Raw genomic sequence first — 22,306 nt, forward strand, 5'->3', positions numbered from 1 at the left:
AGGACCAGCTCCTTCATGTAGCATGCCAGAGCATCCAGAGTCAATCTCTCACCCTTGACTACTGCCTTCCAGGACCAGCTCCCTCATGCAGCATGCCAGAGCATCCGGAGTCAATCCCTTACCTTCGACTACTGCCTCACCAGGACCAGTTCTTTCATGTAGCGTGCCAGAGCATCTGGAGTCAATCTCTTGCCCTCGACTACCACCTCACCCCACTCTACGAAGGTATTATATCTGCAAAATGAAAAATCCATCAACTTTATTTACACAGCACCAAATTACTGTTTCCAAGTGAAAACTTTGGCCCGCTAAGATTTATGCACGGTAGCTTTTTATCACATTAAAGCCTGTTGGTGTAAGATAACCACAAAGTGCAGACAGCTGACACTGAATTCAGGAAGAACGGAGCTCATGATAGGTTTCCTTACTTTATGGACATTTTATTGGTGTGGTTGGGCGAGTTCCAATTCGAAAGTATTGAGAGATCCGCAGTAAAACTTGGTGATAAAGAGAAAATAAAACTTCCGCTCTTTTCTGCTGAGAAAGTTATCTCTCTTCCTTCACTGCTCGATGTGAATTAATTTATTGAGCATACTATTAAATCTACTCGGCTCTCTAGGGTCGACATCAAGAAATGAAGTCATATAGTCCAAATACCATATTAGATCATGTGACATGAAGTGATCCTCTCCCAGGATTACAATGTGACTTACGCTCTTAATGGAGACGACTGACAACTTCCAAAATTCCGACAAGTATGAATTTATTCAAATATTTGAAACTTTTAAGTGTTTCCAAGGAAACCAACTTGTCTCACGAGGGCTGTGTAATCGTTAGTCATTTGGCAGATTTGTCATTCTCGAAATCTGCAGGTAAATTGTTTCTTTTTTTTCTTTTTTTGTAATTATAAAGCTGTCATTAGCCTCATAGATAATAATTAGCAGCTAAAACGCAGAAGGATCCTAGAAAGGCAGTCATTTGTTTTAGAGATCATCGAAATTTCCAAAATTTGTGACCTCAAAAATGGATTACATTCAGGCTGATATTGATACGATATTGATCATCATGTTGTCCTTGATCTGTTCCAGTAGATGACCTCAATAGGTCTTCATTGTCAGAAAACGTTTTCACTTTTTGCGAAGGCGATCTTATAGAAACCATCTTGTCTTATAACTGAATGATGTCACAGGGTTCAGCTAACATTGATGGGTAGGGAAGTTTCACATTTCTATACACACCCCTGCGGCTCTTATTAGTGCATAGTTCTGAGGAGTTATTTCTTTGTTTGATGTACTATATAAACTGGTCAGATGATGTACGAGTAAAGCAGAAAGTTTCAGTACAATACAAAGTGTGTGTGCTGCAATTATTTCCCGAATCTGCCTCTAGGCTTATATCCTTGAGGCTATCAAGTACTCTGGTAACTGGACTGTGAGAGAATAAGAGCCATTTTGTTCTTATAGAAACCAACTTGTCTTATAACTGAATGATGGCATAGGACTCAGCTAACACTGATAGGCTGGGAAGTTTCACATTTCTATATACACCCCTGCAGCTTATATTCAGAAAAAGGAAATTTCCAGCGCAGTCCAATATATCCGATTAAAATTCATTTTTATTAGGTAAATCCATAAAAATTAGGAAAATACAAAGCGGTCAGCAGGATATTGCATGGATATAATACAGACCCCACAAAGCTACGCGTTTCGATGTTGAGTCTTAATCATGCATGAGCATGATTAAGACTCAACGTCGAAACGCGTAGCTTTGTGGGGTCTGTATTACATCCATGCAATATCCTGCTGACCGCTTTGTATTTTCCTAATTTTTATGGATTTACCTAATAAAAATGAATTTTAATCGGATATATTGGACTGCGCTGGAAATTTCCTTTTTCTGATCGTCAAATGGCAGCCTAGCCTTCCGTGCGCAGCCCCTGACAGACAGCGGATTACAGCAATTTGGTGAAATGAATTTTTCTTTCTTTTCTTGCAGCTTATATTGGTGCATAGTTCTGAGTAGTTATTTCTTTGTTTGATGTACTATATAAACTGGTCAGATGATGTAATAAAGCAGAACGTTTCAGTACAATACAAAGAGTGTATGCTGCAATGATTTTCCGAACCTGCCTCTGGGCTTATATCATTGAGGCTATCAAGTACTCTGGTAACTGGACTGTGAGAGAATAAAAGCCATTTTGTTCTTATAGAAACCATCTTGTCTGAATGATGGCATACGACTCAGCTAACACTGATGGGTGGGAAATTTCACATTTCTATACACACCCCTGCAGCTTATATTGGTGCATAGTTCTGAGTAGTTATTTCTTTGTTTGATGTACTATATATACTGGTCAGATGATGTAATAAAGTAAAAAGTATCAGTACAATACAAAGTGTGTGTGCTGCAATGATTTCCAGAACCTGCCTCTGGGCTTATATCATTGAGGCTATCAAGTAGTCTGGCAACTGGACTGTGAGAGAATAAAAGCCATTTTGTTCTTATAGAAAACATCTTGTCTGAATGATGGCAGAGGACTCAGCTAACACTGATGGGTGGGAAAGTCTCACATTTCTATACACATCCCTGCGACTCTTATTAGTGCATAGTTCTGAGGAGTTATTTCTTTGTTTGATGTACTATATAAACTGGTCAGATGATGTAATAAAGCAGAAAGTTTCAGTACAATACAAAGCGTGTGTGCTGCAATGATTTCCCGAACCTGCATCTAGGCTTATATCATTGAGGCTATCAAGTACACTGGTAAGTGGACTGAGAGAATACAATCCATTTTGTTCTTATAGAAACCCTCTTGTCTTATAACTGAATGATGGCATAGGACTCAGCTAACACTGATGGGCAGGGAAGTTTCACATTTCTATACACACCCCTGTGGCTCTTATTAGTGCATAGTTCTGAGGAGTTATTTCTTTGTTTGATGTACTATATAAACTGGTCAGATGATGTAATAAAGCAGAATGTTTCAGTACAATACAAAGTGTGTTCACTGCAATGATTTCCCGAAGCAGACTCTAGGCTTATATCATTGAGGCTATCAAGTAGTCTGGCAACTGGACTGTGAGAGAATAAAAGGAAAAACCATAAGGGGAGTACCCCATTAAAATATAACTTTTAATATTTTCATTAAAAGATCAGGTGACCAGGTGACTGTGAGACAATAAAAGACATTTTGTTCTTATAGAAACCATCTTGTCTGAATGATGGCATAGGACTCAGCTAACACTGATAGGCTGGGAAATTTCACATTTCTATACAAACCCCTGCGGCTCATATTGGTGCATAGTCCTGAGGAGTTATTTCTTTGTTTGATGTACTATATAAACTGGTCCGATGATGTAATAAATCAGAAGGTGTCAGTACAATACAAAGTGTGTTCACTGCAATGATTTCCCGAACCTGCCTCTGGGCTTATATCATGGAGGCTATCAAGTACTCTGGTAACTGGACTGTGAGAGAATAAAAGCCATTTTGTTCTTATAGAAGCCATCTTGTCTCAATGATGGCATAGGACTCCGCTAACACTGATGGATGGGAAAGTTCATTTCTATACACACCCCTGCAGCTCTTATTGGTGCATAGTTCTGATAAGTTATTTCTTTGTTTGATGTACTATATAAACTGGTCAGATGATGTAATAAAGCAGAAAGTTTCAGTAAAATACAAAGCGTGTGTGCTGTAATGATTTCCCGAACCTGCCTCTAGGCTTATATCATTGAGGTTGTCAAGTAGACTCTTAACTGGACTGCAAGAGAATAAAAGACATTTTGTTCTTCTAGAAACCATCTTATCTTATAACTGAATGATGGCAGAGGACTCAGCTAACACTGATGGGTGGGAAAGTTTCACATTTCTATACACACCCCTGTGGCTCCTATTGGTGCCTAGTTTTGAGGAGTTATTTCTTTTTTTGATGTACTATATAAACTGGTCAGATGATGTAATAAAGCAGAAAGTTTCTGTACAATACAAAGCTTGTGCGCGGTTATGATTTCCCGAGCGCTCGTAAAACAAATCTTACTAATTTGGAGTTCCAATGGCATAGAAGGAGTGTATTTTGCTCACAGGACCAAAGATGGTGACCAGATCATAGGAAAGCCGTCAAAGCATAGTAATGCACATTCAATTTGCATAGAATAAATTTGATGCAAAACAAATTTCCCAACCAAATTCGAGCAAACTGCTGAATTCGGGTTTTGTCAGATTTGCTCATTACTATGGTCCAGCACTTTGGCCGTGTAACCTCCCAACAACTACACCCTGTTCACTCCTGTGTGATTAGTTAAACTGCGCATGCTCACTTTGCAACTTGAGGATTGCGCATGCGCTGCCTCACTGCTCTGAGAAACACCACTATACTTAGAAAAGAATGAATATGTTCATCCTCAGAGAAGAAAAACCTGCGCAAGAAGTAACCAAGAACAACATGGCAAGGACAAGCCAATAGGATCAGAATGTACAGTGCCTACTGTACATAAATGGTATCAATACGTTCTATTTGCAATGATTAATAGTGTAAATGAGCAGAATGGTGCAAAAACATGTGTGAGAATATCCCCGTAATACCCGACTGTAGTAACCTTTCACACCTATGTGGATAACATATAGACAAAAGTTAAAATAGGTATGGTTTTTTAAAAATTAAATAAAAAACAATCAATTTGAGCGCCTGTGGTTCCCCTGGAGAGGACGCATCATAGAGGAAGTAGCAGTTAGATACTGTACCTTGAATAATTGATACGGTTTACAATCACATCAAAGTTCTACTCCGATATTCTTGAAAGAAAACCGGAATTTGCGAATACAGTAAATCTGACACTGGAATACCAAATCGGGAAACATTCACATGAATGAGGATTTCAAGGCAATTCCATGCACTGAGCACATCCATGTTACACTATGGGTTAACCCTTACAGCACCATCCACATGAGACCCACGTTACGCAACCGCTGGAATTGCTGGAGTGACCTGTCTCAAGTGATCACCACTGTGCAAGAGTTTCGATTTCTTTTTCCATCCCTAGTCTTCCAAGGCATATATTTTATTTAAAAAGTGACAGCGTGCCTTAATAAAAAATTTCCTCCTAGTGTTTGAATGCGGCAGAGATTGGGGGCAAGTTTGCATTATTTATATATATGATCGATAGCTTCGTTTTTCATTAGCGTAAATAATAAGCCTTTTTTTTGCGGTATTTTGTATCAACCGGACACAACATGAAGGTTTATGTGGAATATTATTATAAATTATAATATATAAGTTATAAAAATATATACTTTGTAATAATTTATTATAATATAAATAGTATTGTAAATATTATGATTTATACAGAATTATTCTGTAATTATACAAAATATTATTAATAATTATAATATATAATTTTTAAAAAATATATAATTTATAATAATTTATTATAATATAAATAACATTGTAAATATTATGATTTATACATAATTATTCTGTAATTATACAAAATAGTATTAAGAATTATAATATATAATTTTTAAAAATATATAATTTATAATAATTTATTATAATATAAATATCATTGTAAATATTATGATTTATACATAATTATTCTGTAATTATACAAAATAGTATTAAGAATCATAATATATAATTTTTAAAAATATATAATTTATAATAATTTATTATAATATAAATATCATTGTAAATATTATGATTTATACATAATTATTCTGTAATTATACAAAATATTATTAATAATTATAATATATAATTTTTAAAAATATATAATTTATAATAATTTATTATAATATAAATATCATTGTAAATATTATGATTTATACAGAATTATTCTGTAATTATACAAAATATTATTAATAATTATAATATATAATTTTTAAAAATATATAATTTATAATAATTTATTATAATATGAATATCATTGTAAATAATGATTTATACAGAATTATTCTGTAATTATACATCATATTATTATAAATTATAATATATATTTTTTATTGATATATACTTTTTAATTTATTATAATATCAATATTATTGTAAATATTATGATTTAAACAGAATTATTCTGTAATTATACAGAATATTATTATAAATTATAATATATAATTTATAATAATTTAATATTATATAAATATTATTGTCAATATGATTTATACAGAATTATTCTGTAATTAAACAAAATATATGAACTAGATGTAATGTAAAAAAAATAATTAAACTGTACTTTTTTTTATTTTTAATTTTTATGCAGAATATTATTATAAATTATAATATATAATTTATAATAATATGTACTTTGTAATAATTTATTATAATATAAATATTATTGTAAATATTATGATTTATACAGAATTATTCTGTAATTGTACAGAATATTATTATACATTATAATATATAATTAAAATACAATTTGTAATAATTTATTATAATATAAATATTATTGGAAATATTATGATTTATACAGAATTATTCTGTAATTATACATAATATTATTATAAATTATAACATATCATTTATAACTATATAATGTTTAATAATTTATTATAATATAAATATTATTGTAAATATTATGGTTATACAGAATTATTCTTTAATTATACAGAATATTATTATAAATTATAACATATAATATATAACAATAAAATATTTAATAATTTATTATAATATAAATATTATTGTAAATATGGTGGTTTATACAGAATTATTCTGTAATTATACAGGATATTATTATAAATATGAATATGTAATTTATAATATATATATATATATATATATATATATATATATATATATATATATAAAATTATTATAATATAAATATTATTGTAAATATTATGATTTATACAGAATCATTCTGTAATTATACAGAATATTAGCTATATGTAATGTAAAAAAAATAAAATCAAGATATAATACTGCTTTTTTTTATCTTTACTTGTAAGATTATTTTTAACATTAATAAAAAGTGGAGGTACATGAGCAAAGACAATATTATGTGATCATCAATCCTGGATTTAAAAAATAAATAAATAAAAAATTATATTTTAATAGTATATATTATTTCTCAAAAAAAAAAAAATATACCCATTTAATTGAATGAGGTTAAGTCATAAAAGGGTTAAAAGTTGTGAAGGTCTTAATTCTTAATAAAAGCCAAGGTAAAAAAAAAATGGTTGGGCAAAAATTGCACTAATTTTCAATTGTCTCTGAGCTAGTGGGTGGTGACTAGCTTGTCTGAGCTAGTGGGTGGTGCCTTAAATACCTGATGCCTCTCAGCCGAGTTGAGAGGCACTACCGGGTCAGGGTGCATTGGCCATTAAAGAAAAGGAGGTGTGTGTGTGTGTGTGTGTGTGTGTGTGTGTGCGCACCCTACGGGCATTCCCAAGAGTCCTGTGCACAGACCCTGGGAGACAGCGACATGTACCAGGGATGGAGTAGCCATCATGGGGCAGACGGGAAGGTGAGACTGCCGGGGTCCCCACCGAGGGAGGGAGGCAGAACACTGTAAGGATGCTGGTACGGGCATTAGAAGTATTTAATAGATGTAAGCACAATTATTTTTCACAATAGAGTTTGATTGGCCTACTATCTCTAAAAAACATGATATATCTTAAAATTCTTCATAAACTATATTAGACAGCCACATTTTTAGTTATAAATCAAAATTCAGAATGTTTAAAATCCTTGAGATATTGACTGGAAAATGCAAACGTAACACATGTTTTCCAGTATTGCCCTATATAAAAATCATACTCATTGTTATTATACCCATTAGCCGGTAGAAAAATGTGTTATTTTTTTGTGTATTGCTTATTGTTTTCTTTGAAATAATTGAACCTTCCGATTCCAGATCTTTCTGTAGCTCTCCACTGGTGGTTCTTGGCTCTTCTAATAATTCTTTTCACTCTTCTGTCTGAAATCTTGCGGAAATCTCACTGGAATCTTCAGTAGTTTAGCAATTCTTCAATGCCATCAGTATGTTTTCCAACAATAAGATAGCATAGGTCTTGAGACAGCTCACTGGTTTTACCCATCATGAGATGTTTCTTGTGTGGCACCTTGGTAATGAGACACCAGTTGAACCAGCTGATATTATTTTCCGCTAAGTATTAATATCGCTTTCTAATTACTGATAGATTTCAGCTGGTGTCAGGAATTTCCATGGCTATTTGCTCCTCTCTATCTGCATGTGTTCAATACTTTTTACCTGTGTGTTTTTTCATTATTACACATAATTTATGGACATTTATGGTTTGATTTCTTTGTCTGTGTGGATTACATGGCTTGTTACTGACATCTGGTGAGAAACTCATGTCAGTCACTTTTAGAAATATATTTACTTAAAAATTGGGGACGTGGTCAATACTTATGTCACCCGCTGTACATAAATCTTGCAATTTTTACACTGGCCACGAGATCTATAACAGGCCCCTTACTTCTTATTCTTCAAGTGCACATTAGGATCAGTTGATTCAGATTGTGAAGAGTGGATCTTGTGTTATCTACTGTATATAGAGCTTTTATCAGTCATTGTACAGGAGGGGGAGGAGGTGAGCTGTGACATCACCTATTGTAAAGGCTGGATCCTGTGTTATCTGCTGTATATAGAGGTGTTATCAGGCATTGTACAGGAGGAGGAGGAAGTGAGCTGTGACATCACCTATTGTGAATGGTGGATCCTGTGTTATCTACTGTATATAGAAGTGTTATCAGTCATTGTACAGGAGGAGGAAGAGGTGAGCTGTGACATCACCTATTGTGAATGGTAGATCCTTTGCTATCTACTGTATATAGAAGTGTTATCAGTCATTGTACAGGAGGAGGAAGAGGGGACCTGTGACATCACCTATTGTGAATGGTGGGTCTTGTGTTATCTACTGTATATAGAGGTATCATAAGTCATTGTACAGGAGGAGGAAGAGGTGAGCTGTGACATCATTCATTGTGACTTGTGGATCTTGTGCTATCTATTGTATATAAAGGTGTTATCAGTCATTATACAGGAAGAGGAGGTGAGCTGAGACATCTATTGTGAATGGTGGATCCTGTGTTATCAGTGATTGTACAGGGAGAAAAGGAGGGGAGCTGTGACATCCCCTATTGTGAATGATGGATCCTGTGTTATCTACTATATATAGAGGTGTTATCAGTCATTGTTCAGAAAGAGGAGGTGAGCTGTGATATCACCTATTGTGAATGCTGGATCCTGTGTTATCTACTGTATATAGAGGTGTTATCAGTCATTGTACAGGAGGGAGAGGAGGTGAGCTCTGACATCACCTATTGTGAATGGTGGCTCCTGTGTTATCTACTGTATATAAAGATGTAATCAGTCATTGTACAGGAGGAGGTGAGCTGTGACATCCCTTATTGTGAATGGTAGATCCTGTGTTATCTACTGTATATAGAGGTGTTATCAGTCATTCTACAGGAGGGGGAGAAGGTGAGCTGTGACATCACCTATTGTGGATGGTGGCTCCTGTGTCATCTATTGTATATAGAGGTATAATCAGTCATTGTACAGGAGGGGGAGGAGGTGAGCTGTGACATCACCAATTGTGAATGGTGGCTCCTGTGTTAGCTACTGTATATAAAGATGTTATCAGTCATTGTACAGGAGGAGGTGGGCTGTGACATCCCCTATTGTGAATGGTAGATCCTGTGTTATTTACTGTATATAGAGGTGTTATCAGTCATTGTACAGGAGGGGGAGGAGGTGAGCTGTGACATCACCTATTGTGAATGGTGGCTCCTGTGTTGTCTGCTGTATATAGAGACGTTATCAGTCATTGTACAGAAGGAGGTGAGCTGTGACATCACCTACTGTGAATGGTGAATCCTGTGTGTTGTATACTGTATGTAGAGAATTCTATTTTTCATTGTAATCCTGTCTGTGATTGTAATGAGACTGATGGAAAGTCTTCTGTCCGGAGTTGGAAGAGTGAGTCTAGCATTAGACTTAGCATTAGACACTAGGTTGAAAGTTGCAAGATGTCTTGTATTTTTTATAGATATGTGACGGTAGATGTATACATGGATTGTCTTGTAGTGTTTTCCCACTCTATGTATAAGAACGCAGGGCAGGAGGTAGAATGTCGGCATAGACTACATTTATGTGACTTTGGAAATGGATAATTCCAAAAATATATGTATACTTCTGTGAAGTTTGCGCGGCATGGGCCGGCGGGATAATGGACACGCTCGGGCCTTCTCATCGGGTGGTCTCCTGTTGTCATCTTTTGAAAAGTGTAGGAGTTCACACACCGACATTCCCATCAGGGGTTGTATTGAAGCTGAATAGAAATGCACATGGAAAACATAGGCAAAACACAAAATAAATGAATTGAAAACAATGCTTCATCCATATTTTGACAAGTCAAGTTGTGACAATGTGGGTGTATGATTTTGTGTATAATTACTTCAATTTTTTCTTTTATGCATTTATCTAAATATACTTAAAACTGTGAAAAAGCATAAAGAAAACATGATCCATCATCATCATCACTCCGGGGTGTAAACTCCTGGAAGGATCACCCATTAGATGGCTGAAAACTGTTAGCACTGAGCTTATACCCATATAGGATAATTACAAAGTTAGCGCAACTCAAAAAAAAGCCGCGTGTTCGATGAGCTGAACTTCAAGGAGCGAAATGATGTAGATATTAGATTCCAGGATCGCAAAAATTGGGTTTACTACTTTCCTTTCCTGAAAATTCTGTCTTTATTTTTTATTTTATTTCTTATTTATTTTTTGTTTTATCTGTTTTTATTTTTTATTGTCTTTATTTATCTAATTTCTGTCTCATCCTTTAAATAGTCACTGTCGTTTCTGCACATTTGAGCACAATTAATAGCAACATTTATATAATTTGTTATTAGAGAGATCTGATTCTTTCTTCACTTATGAGCCACTTATTTTCCTCCTTGCCTCTTGGAATCATAATGCCTCTCTCCCTCTTCCTTTTAGGAACCTTACCGGTCCTTCTTGTCTGGTGTTCTCTTTTAGCAGCCTACTGCTCCCTCTGGTCTGGTCTTCTCTTCAGGCATCCTATTGTATCCTCCAGTCTGCTCTTCTCTTCAGGCATCCTATTGCTTCCTCCAGGCTGGTCTTCTCTTCAGGCATCCTATTGCTTCCTCCAGGCTGGTCTTCTCTTCAGGCATCCTATTGCTTCCTCCAGGCTGGTCTTCTCTTCAGGCATCCTATTGCTTCCTCCAGGCTGGTCTTCTCTTCAGGCATCCTGTTGCTATTTACAGTTTGGTCTTCTCTTCAGGCATCCTGTTGCTATTTACAGTCTGGTCTTCTCTTCAGGCATCCTGTTGCTTCCTCCAGTCTGGTCTTCTCTTCAGGCATCCTGTTGCTTCCTCCAGTCTGGTCTTCTCTTCAGGCATCCTGTTGCTTCCTCCAGTCTGGTCTTCTCTTCAGGCATCCTGTTGCTATTTACAGTCCGGTCTTCTCTTCAGGCATCCTTTTGCTTCCTCAAGTCTGGTCTTCTCTTCAGGCATCCTGTTGCGTCCTCCAAACTGGTCTTTTCTTGAGGAATCATGTTGCGTCCTCCAGTCTGGTCTTCCCTTCAGGCATCCTGTTGCTTCCTCCACTCTGGTCTTCTCTTCAGGTATCCTGTTGCTTCCTCCAGTCTGGTCTCCTCTTCAGGCATCCTATTGCTTTCTCCAGCCTGGTCTTCTTTTCAGGCTTCCTGTTATTTCCTCCAGTCTGGTCTTCTCTTCAGGCATCCTGTTGCTTCCTCCAGTCTGGTCTTCTCTTCAGGCATCCTGTTGCTTCCTCCAGTCTGGTCTTCTCTTCAGGCATCCTGTTGCTTCCTCCAGTCTGGTCTTCTCTTCAGGCATCCTGTTGCTTCCTCCAGTCTGGTCTTCTCTTCAGGCATCCTGTTGCTATTTACAGTCCGGTCTTCTCTTCAGGCATCCTTTTGCTTCCTCAAGTCTGGTCTTCTCTTCAGGCATCCTGTTGCGTCCTCCAAACTGGTCTTTTCTTGAGGAATCATGTTGCGTCCTCCAGTCTGGTCTTCCATTCAGGCATCCTGTTGCTTCCTCCACTCTGGTCTTCTCTTCAGGTATCCTGTTGCTTCCTCCAGTCTGGTCTCCTCTTCAGGCATCCTATTGCTTTCTCCAGCCTGGTCTTCTTTTCAGGCTTCCTGTTATTTCCTCCAGTCTGGTCTTCTCTTCAGGCATCCTGTTGCTTCCTCCAGTCTGGTCTTCTCTTCAGGCATACTGTTGCTTCCTCCAGTCTGGTCTTCTCTTCAGGCATCATGTTGCAATTTACAGTCTGGTCTTCTCATCAGGCATCCTTTTGCTTCCTCCAGTCTGGTCTTCTCTTCAGGCATCCTGTTGAGTCCTCCAAACTGGTCTTTTCTTGAGGAATCATGTTGCGTTCTCCAGTCTGGTCTTCCCTTTAGGCATCCTGTTGCTTCCTCCACTCTGGTCTTCTCTTCAGGTATCCTATTGCCTCCTCTTGTCTGGTCTTCTCTTCAGCCATCCTGTTGCTTCCTCCAGTCTGGTCTTCTTTTCAGGTATCTTTTTGCTTCCTCTATCCTGGTCTTCTCTTCAGCCATCCTCTTGCTTCTTCCAGTCTGGTCTTCTCTTCAGACATCCTATTGCTTCCTCCAGTCTGGTCTTCTCTTCAGCCATCCTCTTGCTTCTTCCAGTCTGGTCTTCTCTTCAGCAATCCTGTTGCTTCCTCCAGTCTGGTCTTCTCTTCAGGCATCCTTTTGCTTCCTCTATCCTGTTCTTCTCTTCAGCCATCCTCTTGCTTCTTCCAGTCTGGTCTTCTCTTCAGACATCCTATTGCTTCCTCTAGTCTATTCTTCTCTTCAGGCATCCTATTGCTTCCTCCAGTCTGGTCTTCTCTTCAGCCATCCTGTTGCTTCCTCCAGTCTGGTCTTCTCTTCAGCCATCCTGTTGCTTCCTCAAGTCTGGTCTTCTCTTCAGGCATCCTTTTGCTTCCTCTATCCTGTTCTTCTCTTCAGCCATCCTCTTGCTTCTTCCAGTCTGGTCTTCTCTTCAGACATCCTATTGCTTCCTCTAGTCTGTTCTTCTCTTCAGGCATCCTATTGCTTCCTCCAGTCTGGTCTTCTCTTCAGCCATCCTGTTGCTTCCTCCAGTCTGGTCCTGTTGCTTCCTACAGTCTGGTCTTCTCTTCAGCCATCCTGTTGCTTCCTCCAGTCTGGTCTTCTCTTCAGCCATCCTGTTGCTTCCTCCAGTCTGGTCTTCTCTTCGGGCATTCTGTTGCTCCCTCCAATCTGGTCTTTTCTTCAGCCATCCTGTTGCTTCCTCCAGTCTGGTCTTCTTTTCAGCCATCCTGTTGCTCCCTCCAATCTGGTCTTTTCTTCAGCCATCCTGTTGCTTCCTCCAGTCTGGTCTTCTCTTCAGCCATCCTGTTGCTTCCTCCAGTCTGGTCTTCTCTTCAGCCATCCTGTTGCTTCCTCCAGTCTGGTCTTCTCTTCAGGCATCCTGTTGCTTCCTCCAGTCTGGTCTTCTCTTCAGGCATCCTGTTGCTTCCTCCAGTCTGGTCTTCTCTTCAGGCATCCTGTTGCTTCCTCCAGTCTGGTCTTCTCTTCAGCCATTCTGTTGCTTCCTCCAGTCTGGTCTTCTCTTCAGGCATCATGTTGCAATTTACAGTCTGGTCTTCTCTTCAGCCATCCTGTTGCTTCCTCCAGTCTGGTCTTCTCTTCAGGCATCCTGTTGCTTCCTCCAGTCTGGTTTTCTCTTCAGCCATCCTGTTGCTGCCTCCAGTCTGGTCTTCTCTTCAGCCATCCTGTTGCTTCCTCCAGTCTGGTCTTCTCTTCAGCCATCCTGTTGCTTCCTCCAGTCTGGTCTTCTCTTCAGCCATCCTGTTGCTTCCTCCAGTCTGATCTTCTCTTCCGGCCTCCTTTTGTCCCCTCTTTTCCGATCTTCTATACTGTGAAAACCCTGGCGCTGATTAGGCCAATCGCCATTGGAAATCATTACAGGTGAATCAACAAAATTGGATTCTGACAAAATACAATTTTTGTACAATTTTGTAAATTCAATTTCTCCGAGAATCAATTTACTCAACTCTATTGCAGACTTGTAATTAAAGCTATAATTCTAGTATTATATAATATAGGTTTAGCATTATGTAGTGTATAGTCATTATAGAGCATATAATATAAGGAATATGTCCAGCGTCCACAGCAATACCCAAATATCCAGTTGCAGTATGTTTATCACCGAGACACATGATACATCACCATCATAAACACTGCTCTTCTCTGACATTTATAAAGTGAACATCGACATAACAGCCAGGTAGATAGCGCATAATTTATGGAGAAGCCGTAGTTTTCTTAATAAATAACCCAGATGAGAAAGAAAGCTCCCTCCAAGGCAAATTCCCTTCAAGTGCCATTGTCTTTTACACAAGGGCAGGACGGGCAAATATTGGAGCATCTGGAGCTATGAAATGATAAAATATTCAGCCAGGCTTTTATATGTATTTTTTTATAATAAATTATACAAGTTTTACATTTCTATTATCATTTTGCCAATTTTAAAACAGCTCATTTAAAAGGCTGCTATTATACGCCATTTATACAGTCAGGGACGAGGCTCCTAGGGTCAGAGATATGCTCCGTGAAATGACAAGGGTATCATTTATCGAGTGTATCCATGAACCAAGACCTGCATGCTGGCATTACATACGCTGAATTTCACACCATGGGCTGTACTGTTGGTATTAATAATATTAACTATTTATGTAGCTCTAGTGATGAGCGGGCACTACCTTGCTCGGGTGCTCAGTACTGGTAACTAGTGATGAGTGGGCACTACCATGCTCGGGTGCTCAGTACTCGTAACTAGTGATGAGCGGGCACTACCATGCTCGGGTGCTCAGTACTGGTAACTAGTGATGAGCGGGCACTATCATGCTCGGGTGCTCAGTACTGGTAACTAGTGATGAGTGGGCACTACCATGCTCGGGTGCTCAGTACTCCTAACTAGTGATGATCGGGCACTACCATGCTCGGGTGCTCAGTACTCGTAACTAGTGATGAGCGGGCACTACCATGCTCGGGTGCTCAGTACTCGTAACTAGTGATGAGCGGGCACTACCATGCTCGGGTGCTCAGTACTCGTAACTAGTGATGAGCGGGCACTACCATGCTCGGGTGCTCAGTACTCGTAACTAGTGATGATCGGGCACTACCATGCTCGGGTGCTCAGTACTCGTAACTAGTGATGAGCGGGCACTACCATGCTCGGGTGCTCGGTACTCGTAACTAGTGATGAGTGGGCACTACCATGCTCGGGTGCTCGGTACTCGTAACTAGTGATGAGTGGGCACTACCATGCTCCGGTGCTCTGTACTCGTAACTAGTGATGAGTGGGCACTACCATGCTCGGGTGCTCGGTACTCGTAACTAGTGATAAGCGGGCACTACCATGCTCGGGTGCTCGGTACTCGTAACTAGTGATGAGCGGGCACTACCATGCTCGGGTGCTTGGTACTCGTAACTAGTGATGAACGGGCACTACCATGCTCGGGTGCTTGGTACTCGTAACTAGTGATGAGCGGGCACTACCATGCTCGGGTGCTCAGTACTCGTAACTAGTGATGAGCGGGCACTACCATGCTCGGGTGCTCAGTACTGGTAACCAGTGATGAGCGGGCACTACCATGCTCAGGTGCTCAGTACTCGTAACTAGTGATGAGCGGGCACTACCATGCTCGGGTGCTGTGTACTCGTAACTAGTGATGAGCGGGCACTACCATGCTCGGGTGCTCAGTACTCGTAACTAGTGATGAGCGGGCACTACCATGCTCGGGTGCTCAGTACTAATAACTAGTGATGAGCGGGCACTACCATGCTCGGGTGCTCAGTACTTGTATCTAGTGATGAGCGAGCACCTGAGTCACTGGTTACCAGGACTGAGCACCCGAGCATGGTAGTGCCCGCTCATCACTAGTTACCAGTACTGAGCACTCGAGCATGGTAGTGCCCGCTCATCACTAGTTACCAGTACCGAGCACCTGAGCATAGTAGTGCCCGCTCATCACTAGTTACCAGTACTGAGCACCCGAGCATGGTAGTGCCCGCTCATCACTAGTTACTAGTACTGAGCACCCGAGCATGGTAGTGCCCGCTCATCACTAGTTACCAGTACTGAGCACCCGAGCATGGTAGTGCCCGCTCATCACTAGTTACCAGTACTGAGCACCCGAGCATGGTAGTGACTGCTCATCACTAGTTACCAGTACTGAGCACCCGAGCATGGTAGTGCCCGCTCATCACTAGTTACTAGTACTGAGCACCCGAGCATGGTAGTGCCCGCTCATCACTAGTTACCAGTACCGAGCACCCAAGCATGGTAGTGCCCGCTCATCACTAGTTACCAGTACTGAACACCCGAGCATGGTAGTGCCCGCTCATCACTAGTTACCAGTACTGAGCACCCGAGAATGGTAGTGCCCGCTCATCACTAGTTACCAGTACTGAGCACCCGAGCATGGTAGTGTCTGCTCATCACTAGTTACCAGTACTGAGCACCCGAGCATGGTAGTGTCCACTCATCACTAGTTACGAGTACTGAGCACCCGGGCATGGTAGTGCCCGCTCATCACTAGTTACAAGTACTGAGCACCCGAGCATGGTAGTGCCCGCTCATCACTAGTTACGAGTACTGAGCACCCGAGCATGGTAGTGCCCGCTCATCACTAGTTACGAGTACAGAGCACCCGAGCATGGTAGTGTCCACTCATCACTAGTTACGAGTACTGAGCACCTGAGCATGGTAGTGCCCGCTCATCACTAGTTACCAGTACTGAGCACCCGAGCATGGTAGTGTCCACTCATCACTAGTTACGAGTACTGAGCACCTGAGCATGGTAGTGCCCGCTCATCACTAGTTACCAGTACTGAGCACCTGAGCATGGTAGTGCCCACTCATCATTAGTTACCAGTACTGAGCACCCGAGCATGGTAGTGCCCGCTCATCACTAGTTACCAGTACTGAGCACCCGAGCATGGTAGTGGCCGCTCATCACTAGTTACAAGTACTGAGCACCTGAGCATGGTAGTGGCCGCTCATCACTAGTTACAAGTACTGAGCACCTGAGCATGGTAGTGCCCGCTCATCACTAGTTACAAGTACTGAGCACCCGAGCATGGTAGTGCCCCGCTCATCACTAGTTACAAGTACTGAGCACCTGAGCATGGTAGTGCCCGCTCATCACTAGTTACAAGTACTGAGCACCCGAGCATGGTAGTGCCCCGCTCATCACTAGTTACAAGTACTGAGCACCCGAGCATGGTAGTGCCCGCTCATCACTAGTGACGAGTACTGAGCACCTGAGCATGGTAGTGCCCACTCATCACTAGTTACCAGTACTGAGCACCTGAGCATGGTAGTGCCCGCTCATCACTAGTTATGAATACTGAGCACCCGAGCATGGTAGTGCCCGCTCATCACTTGCACTGGCACAATACTGATGTCATCAGGAATGCCTAAATCCCCCTGATGACGTCAATGTGGTGAAACATGTTGGGGAGGCAAATGGAATGGTTTATACCATGGCCCATAACCGATATTGAGAGCTAGACAATAGGCCTTTCTCTACCTGTTATAAACTTAATAATATATACTATATTGCAAGGTATAATTAGATATAGGTAAGATATAGAATAATCCATTGTATCTTTTATTAGATTTTAAAATGTTTGTTTGATGCTTTTAGAACTTATAAATATTGAACAATAAAGTTTATGTTTTAATTATTAGTCTCTAGTTTAGGGGTCTTTAAGTGTCTTAAGGGGGCTTTACACGAGACGACCGATCGTGTGATGCATCGTCGGGGTCACGGTTTTCGTGACGCACATCCGGCATCGTACACGACGTCGTCTCGTGTGACACCTCCTAGCGATGCAGTATCGCTCACAAATCGTGAGTCGTGTACTCGTCGCTAGGTTTCATAAAATTGTTTAATTAAAATGGCGGAGGTTGTTCATCGTTTCCGTGGCATCGCACGTTTCTCCGTGCGACACCACGGGAACGATGAACAGCAGCTTACCTGCCTCCCGCGGCAGCCGACAGCTTAATAGAAGGAAGGAGGTGGGCGGGATGTTATGTCCCGCTCATCTCCGCCCCTCCGCTTCTATTGGCCGCCTGCCGTGTGACGTCGTTGTGACGCTGAACGTCCCTCCCCCTTCAGGAAGTGGATGTTCATCGCCCACAGCGAGGTCGTCCGGAAGGTAAGTACGTGTGACGGGGGTTAAACGAATTTATGCGCCACGGGCAACTAATTGCCCATGACGCAAAAACGACGGGGGCGAGTACGATCGCTCATGCTATCGCACAATCGGTCGTCCTGTGTAAAGCAGGCTTTAGGCATTTCACACCTCCAATGTGCAATGCGCTGTATAACCATTAATCTATGGGATGGATAATTTTGTGATGTTAAGAAACCTTTACAGGATTAAAAGCAACATTTCATCGTGAAGTTGATAATAAACGTCTTTCAAAGAATGTATTTAAAATTGTAAAAAGGAATAATAAGGGAAAGGGTTTACTATAAGTTGCATTTCTCCTTTAAGATAACAAAAAACGGAGAAAAAATGCGGCAGATGGGACTATATTTGGGTTAAAAATAGAATGACCCGGCTACAACAGCTGAGGAAGATTCATTATTTCAGGTGGCTTAAATGTACTGTAAGCAGCAGTGCAGCGAGCGGTGGGGAGCACCAGCAGGGTGCGGCGCCGGACTCGTACAGTAAGAGTTATTAGTGGCAGAACGGGAGAGGTGGTAGTGCGAGATTAAATACCAATAAAACTCCACTTACAGCAGCACACTCATCCGAACAAGAGCTCCGCTGTTCTCACCGCCAAACCGATAAAAGAGGGAAATAACATGTCTCCAAGCGCAACTCCATTTTTTATATTCCATTTTTACCATATTCTTACTCTATCAAGGACTAGGTCGCCCTTCCCCGCTTATGTAAGAAGCCATATAGCAATGTCTTGTGCATGCACTTGGGGTACATGGCCATGATGACTTGTACTTGCGTCTTTGACCTTGCCTATTTTCGAAAGTCTGACTGAACGGCCTTACCTTGCCCGTCCCACCACCACTTTCCCCCCATTTCCCAACTTCTTCCACAAAGACGGCGTGACAATTGGATATAAAAGTCCAATGTTCCCCGTTTATTAAATAAGAACAAACAATAAATATGTTAATAATACCCATGTCCATGAATAGAAACCTGAAAGGAGGAGGGGTAAATGAAGGGTCCCGAAACCGCTCAATCGCAACATCTGCTCCACCACTTGACGTCACCGGCTTGAGGGCTCCTAGCCGAATGTTGCCCAACCAATGTCCCGCTGAAACCTCATGTTAAAACCAAACAATTGCACCACCAGGGGTAACCCGTTCCTGCACTGGGTTCCCCCCTTGCTCTTTGTGCAAACCCTCACCTTCAAATACCCCCCTCCTTTCCGCTCGCTGCTGCAACAGAGATTACTCCCATCCCTCCTTCCGTATCGGCTGACTAAACCTGTATGGCAGGAGATGACTCTGGACGCCTTCCAGATAGGAATGACCCATCCCCCCAGGGCCTTGACCTATATACTGCCCTACAAACACCACCCCCTAACCAATCATAAGGCCCTAAATACCAACTGCCCCTATAGCTCCACCCTACACTTTTCCCGCACAGAAGTGCAACTGAAATTAACCCTTAAACTGATCCTAAGGCCTAGCATACCTCCTCAGTTTTGCTGCTCTCCCTTGAGCCCCTTCGAAGTGGCTGTCCAGGCTGTCCCTGTAGTAGGAGTGGACCCACTGGACCACAGGGGGAGCATAGGCTTACCCTGATGTGGGAGGGGCTTAACTAAGTGACTACCAGGGTAGCCACCAGGTGCCACTTCCAGGGCAGTGTCCAGGACTGTCATCCCCTGAGAGGCACTTCCGGGAAATGGTGCCGCCAGCCCTTTGAAAGGAGGGCAGACACCCTAAGCACATTCCCGGATGACCGGAGCAGCATACCCTGGGAGGAGGAGACAGGGGAGCACATGGACGGCGGTGGGAGTGCGGGGGAAGACGATGTCTGGCTGTGGCTGTGAGACAGTTCGTATCCCTGCTAGAGAGAGGCAGGATAGTGAAGGGACACCATTGCAGGAGGTGGTCAGGAGACAACCACTACTACTAGGTGTTGTATTAAAGTGTATAGCATAATGTGTATTTTAGACTACTTTAAAGTGTAAGCTCTGCGTGTCATACATGTATTATAGTTATAAGCATAGGAAGATTAATATGCAGGTGCTGGCAAGCACAGAACCACAGTAGATACTTTTGGTAACTAAGGGAACCATGCCCCCTGTTCCAGGTGTTTGTTGGACTGGTTGCCGCCTCCCCTCCTCTGGACTGTGGGTGGTTTAACCAGGCAGAAAAAAGTGCGGGAAAGTGTCTGTGAAGAGAGAGACCTGACTGAGGGGGTTTAGGAGTGGTTGTGCTTAACACATGGTTTAATCTTGCGGGACGCTGCCTGAGGAGAATCCGATAAGCACGGAGTGGGTTCATATATGGTTTGAGCTGCGAGACTTCCACAAAGTGGACCGTGAGAGCACCCAGACCAGGACCCGTAAGGCCCCTTTCACATTGCGTTTCAGTGGCTCCGTCGGGGCATACGTCCGAAATCCCGCCCCTCCCCCCACAAAACATGTTTTGGACATATGCGCCGACAGGGCCATTGAGTATAATGGAGCAGACAGAGCAAGCGTATGCTCTGTCTTGCACCATTTTCGAGTCTATATGTGACGCCCTGGCAAAACCAGGTAGTCACAGTTAGGCCTCCGCATTACACCGTTCCCTCCCTAGGAAACACACAGCCAACCAGAAACCCTAGTCACCCCCCCCTTAGGGAAAGATAGACACACCAGTGGGCGTGACCAGGCTGTTGGACACGCCCACCGAGGGGTCTAGACAGCCCGGGGCGGGAAAACAAGTAGAGTTCTAGTGAGTGAAGCTTGAGAGTTCAGTTTGGAGAGGAGTGTGGGCTGGAGCTAAGTGTAGCTCCAGCAGGCAAGTTCAAGTTGAACGGTACCAGGGTAGGAGCCCTGGTGCCACTGGCTAGGAGGAAGACGGTGGTCTCCGTCAGCAGGAGACGGGAAGACGGCTCGGCAGAACCGAGGTGGACCTGGACAGGGTTGTTGCCCGCCAGTATCGACACGGGGAACCGACTCGGAAACCATAGCACAAAGGGGGGTACTGGGACCCTGAAGCCAGAAACTGGAACCAAGCGGACTGGTTAATTCACCGATTGAGGCCAGGACTAGAAGTCCTGTCCCACCCAAAGTCCCTCATAGAAGACAACAACCCACCAATTAGGGATAAGAGGTCACCGCCAGGGCCCATAGATCCCATGGGCCAGCGTCTGCGGGCACGGCTCCTTAGGCCACATCCAGCCGGGAGCGGACTCCTGAGTTTCACACTAGGAAAGTCCACCTTACACAAAGCAGTGCAGGAAAAGGATAGAGACCACCAGCCGGGTGGGGGACCTGAACGCAACCGGCCACGGCACCAGCCATGATCACCTTGGTTTACCAGAGACTTGTGTGTTTTACTAACAGTGAGTACACCAGCATCCCCTGCGGTTACCATCCCCTGCACTGAGCCACCGGGTCCCGGGGCCACCATCCCTGCCAACGGAGGGGTTAACAACTTGCTGCACAACATCTCCCCCGGGTGCCCCATAACAGCAGCGGTGGTGTCCCACCTCACCACACACCGTGGGTGGCATCACGAACTTACTACGGCCTAGCCCGTACATCTACGTCCCCCCATTTATTCGGCGTGTCCACGAGACCCCCGGGTCCGGAGACCCTCGAGCCACCACCCCTTAAGGTCCGTATCCGAGCAGCGCCGGCTGCTGGCACGGGGGCAGCACATATACGCTTTTTGCAGGCGGACACCCAAATGTAGTCTGCTACGTCTGGGCAACCACTAACCACCACAAGACTGCAGTGCTAACCACTGATCAACCACAAGACTGCAGTACTAACCACCACAAGACTGCAGTGCTGACCACTGAGCCACCACAAGACTGCAGTGATAACCACTGAGCCACTGTGCCAGCCATAATTACAGACTGTTAAATTAACTATTTCCAAAAAGACAACCTCCAAAAATTGACAAGTATGGCAATGGTTTGTTGTTTGACACATTTCTGAGACATCCGATGAAAAGAAAAATAATTATCTAAGTATGTGAAATTATAGGCACATGGAGGCACAGTATGGGGGTGGGCACCAGGTTCAGAATCTGGGTGGCACA

The sequence above is a fragment of the Anomaloglossus baeobatrachus genome, chromosome 11, assembly GCF_048569485.1.
Source record: "Anomaloglossus baeobatrachus isolate aAnoBae1 chromosome 11, aAnoBae1.hap1, whole genome shotgun sequence".
In the NCBI taxonomy this organism is placed as follows: domain Eukaryota; kingdom Metazoa; phylum Chordata; class Amphibia; order Anura; family Aromobatidae; genus Anomaloglossus; species Anomaloglossus baeobatrachus.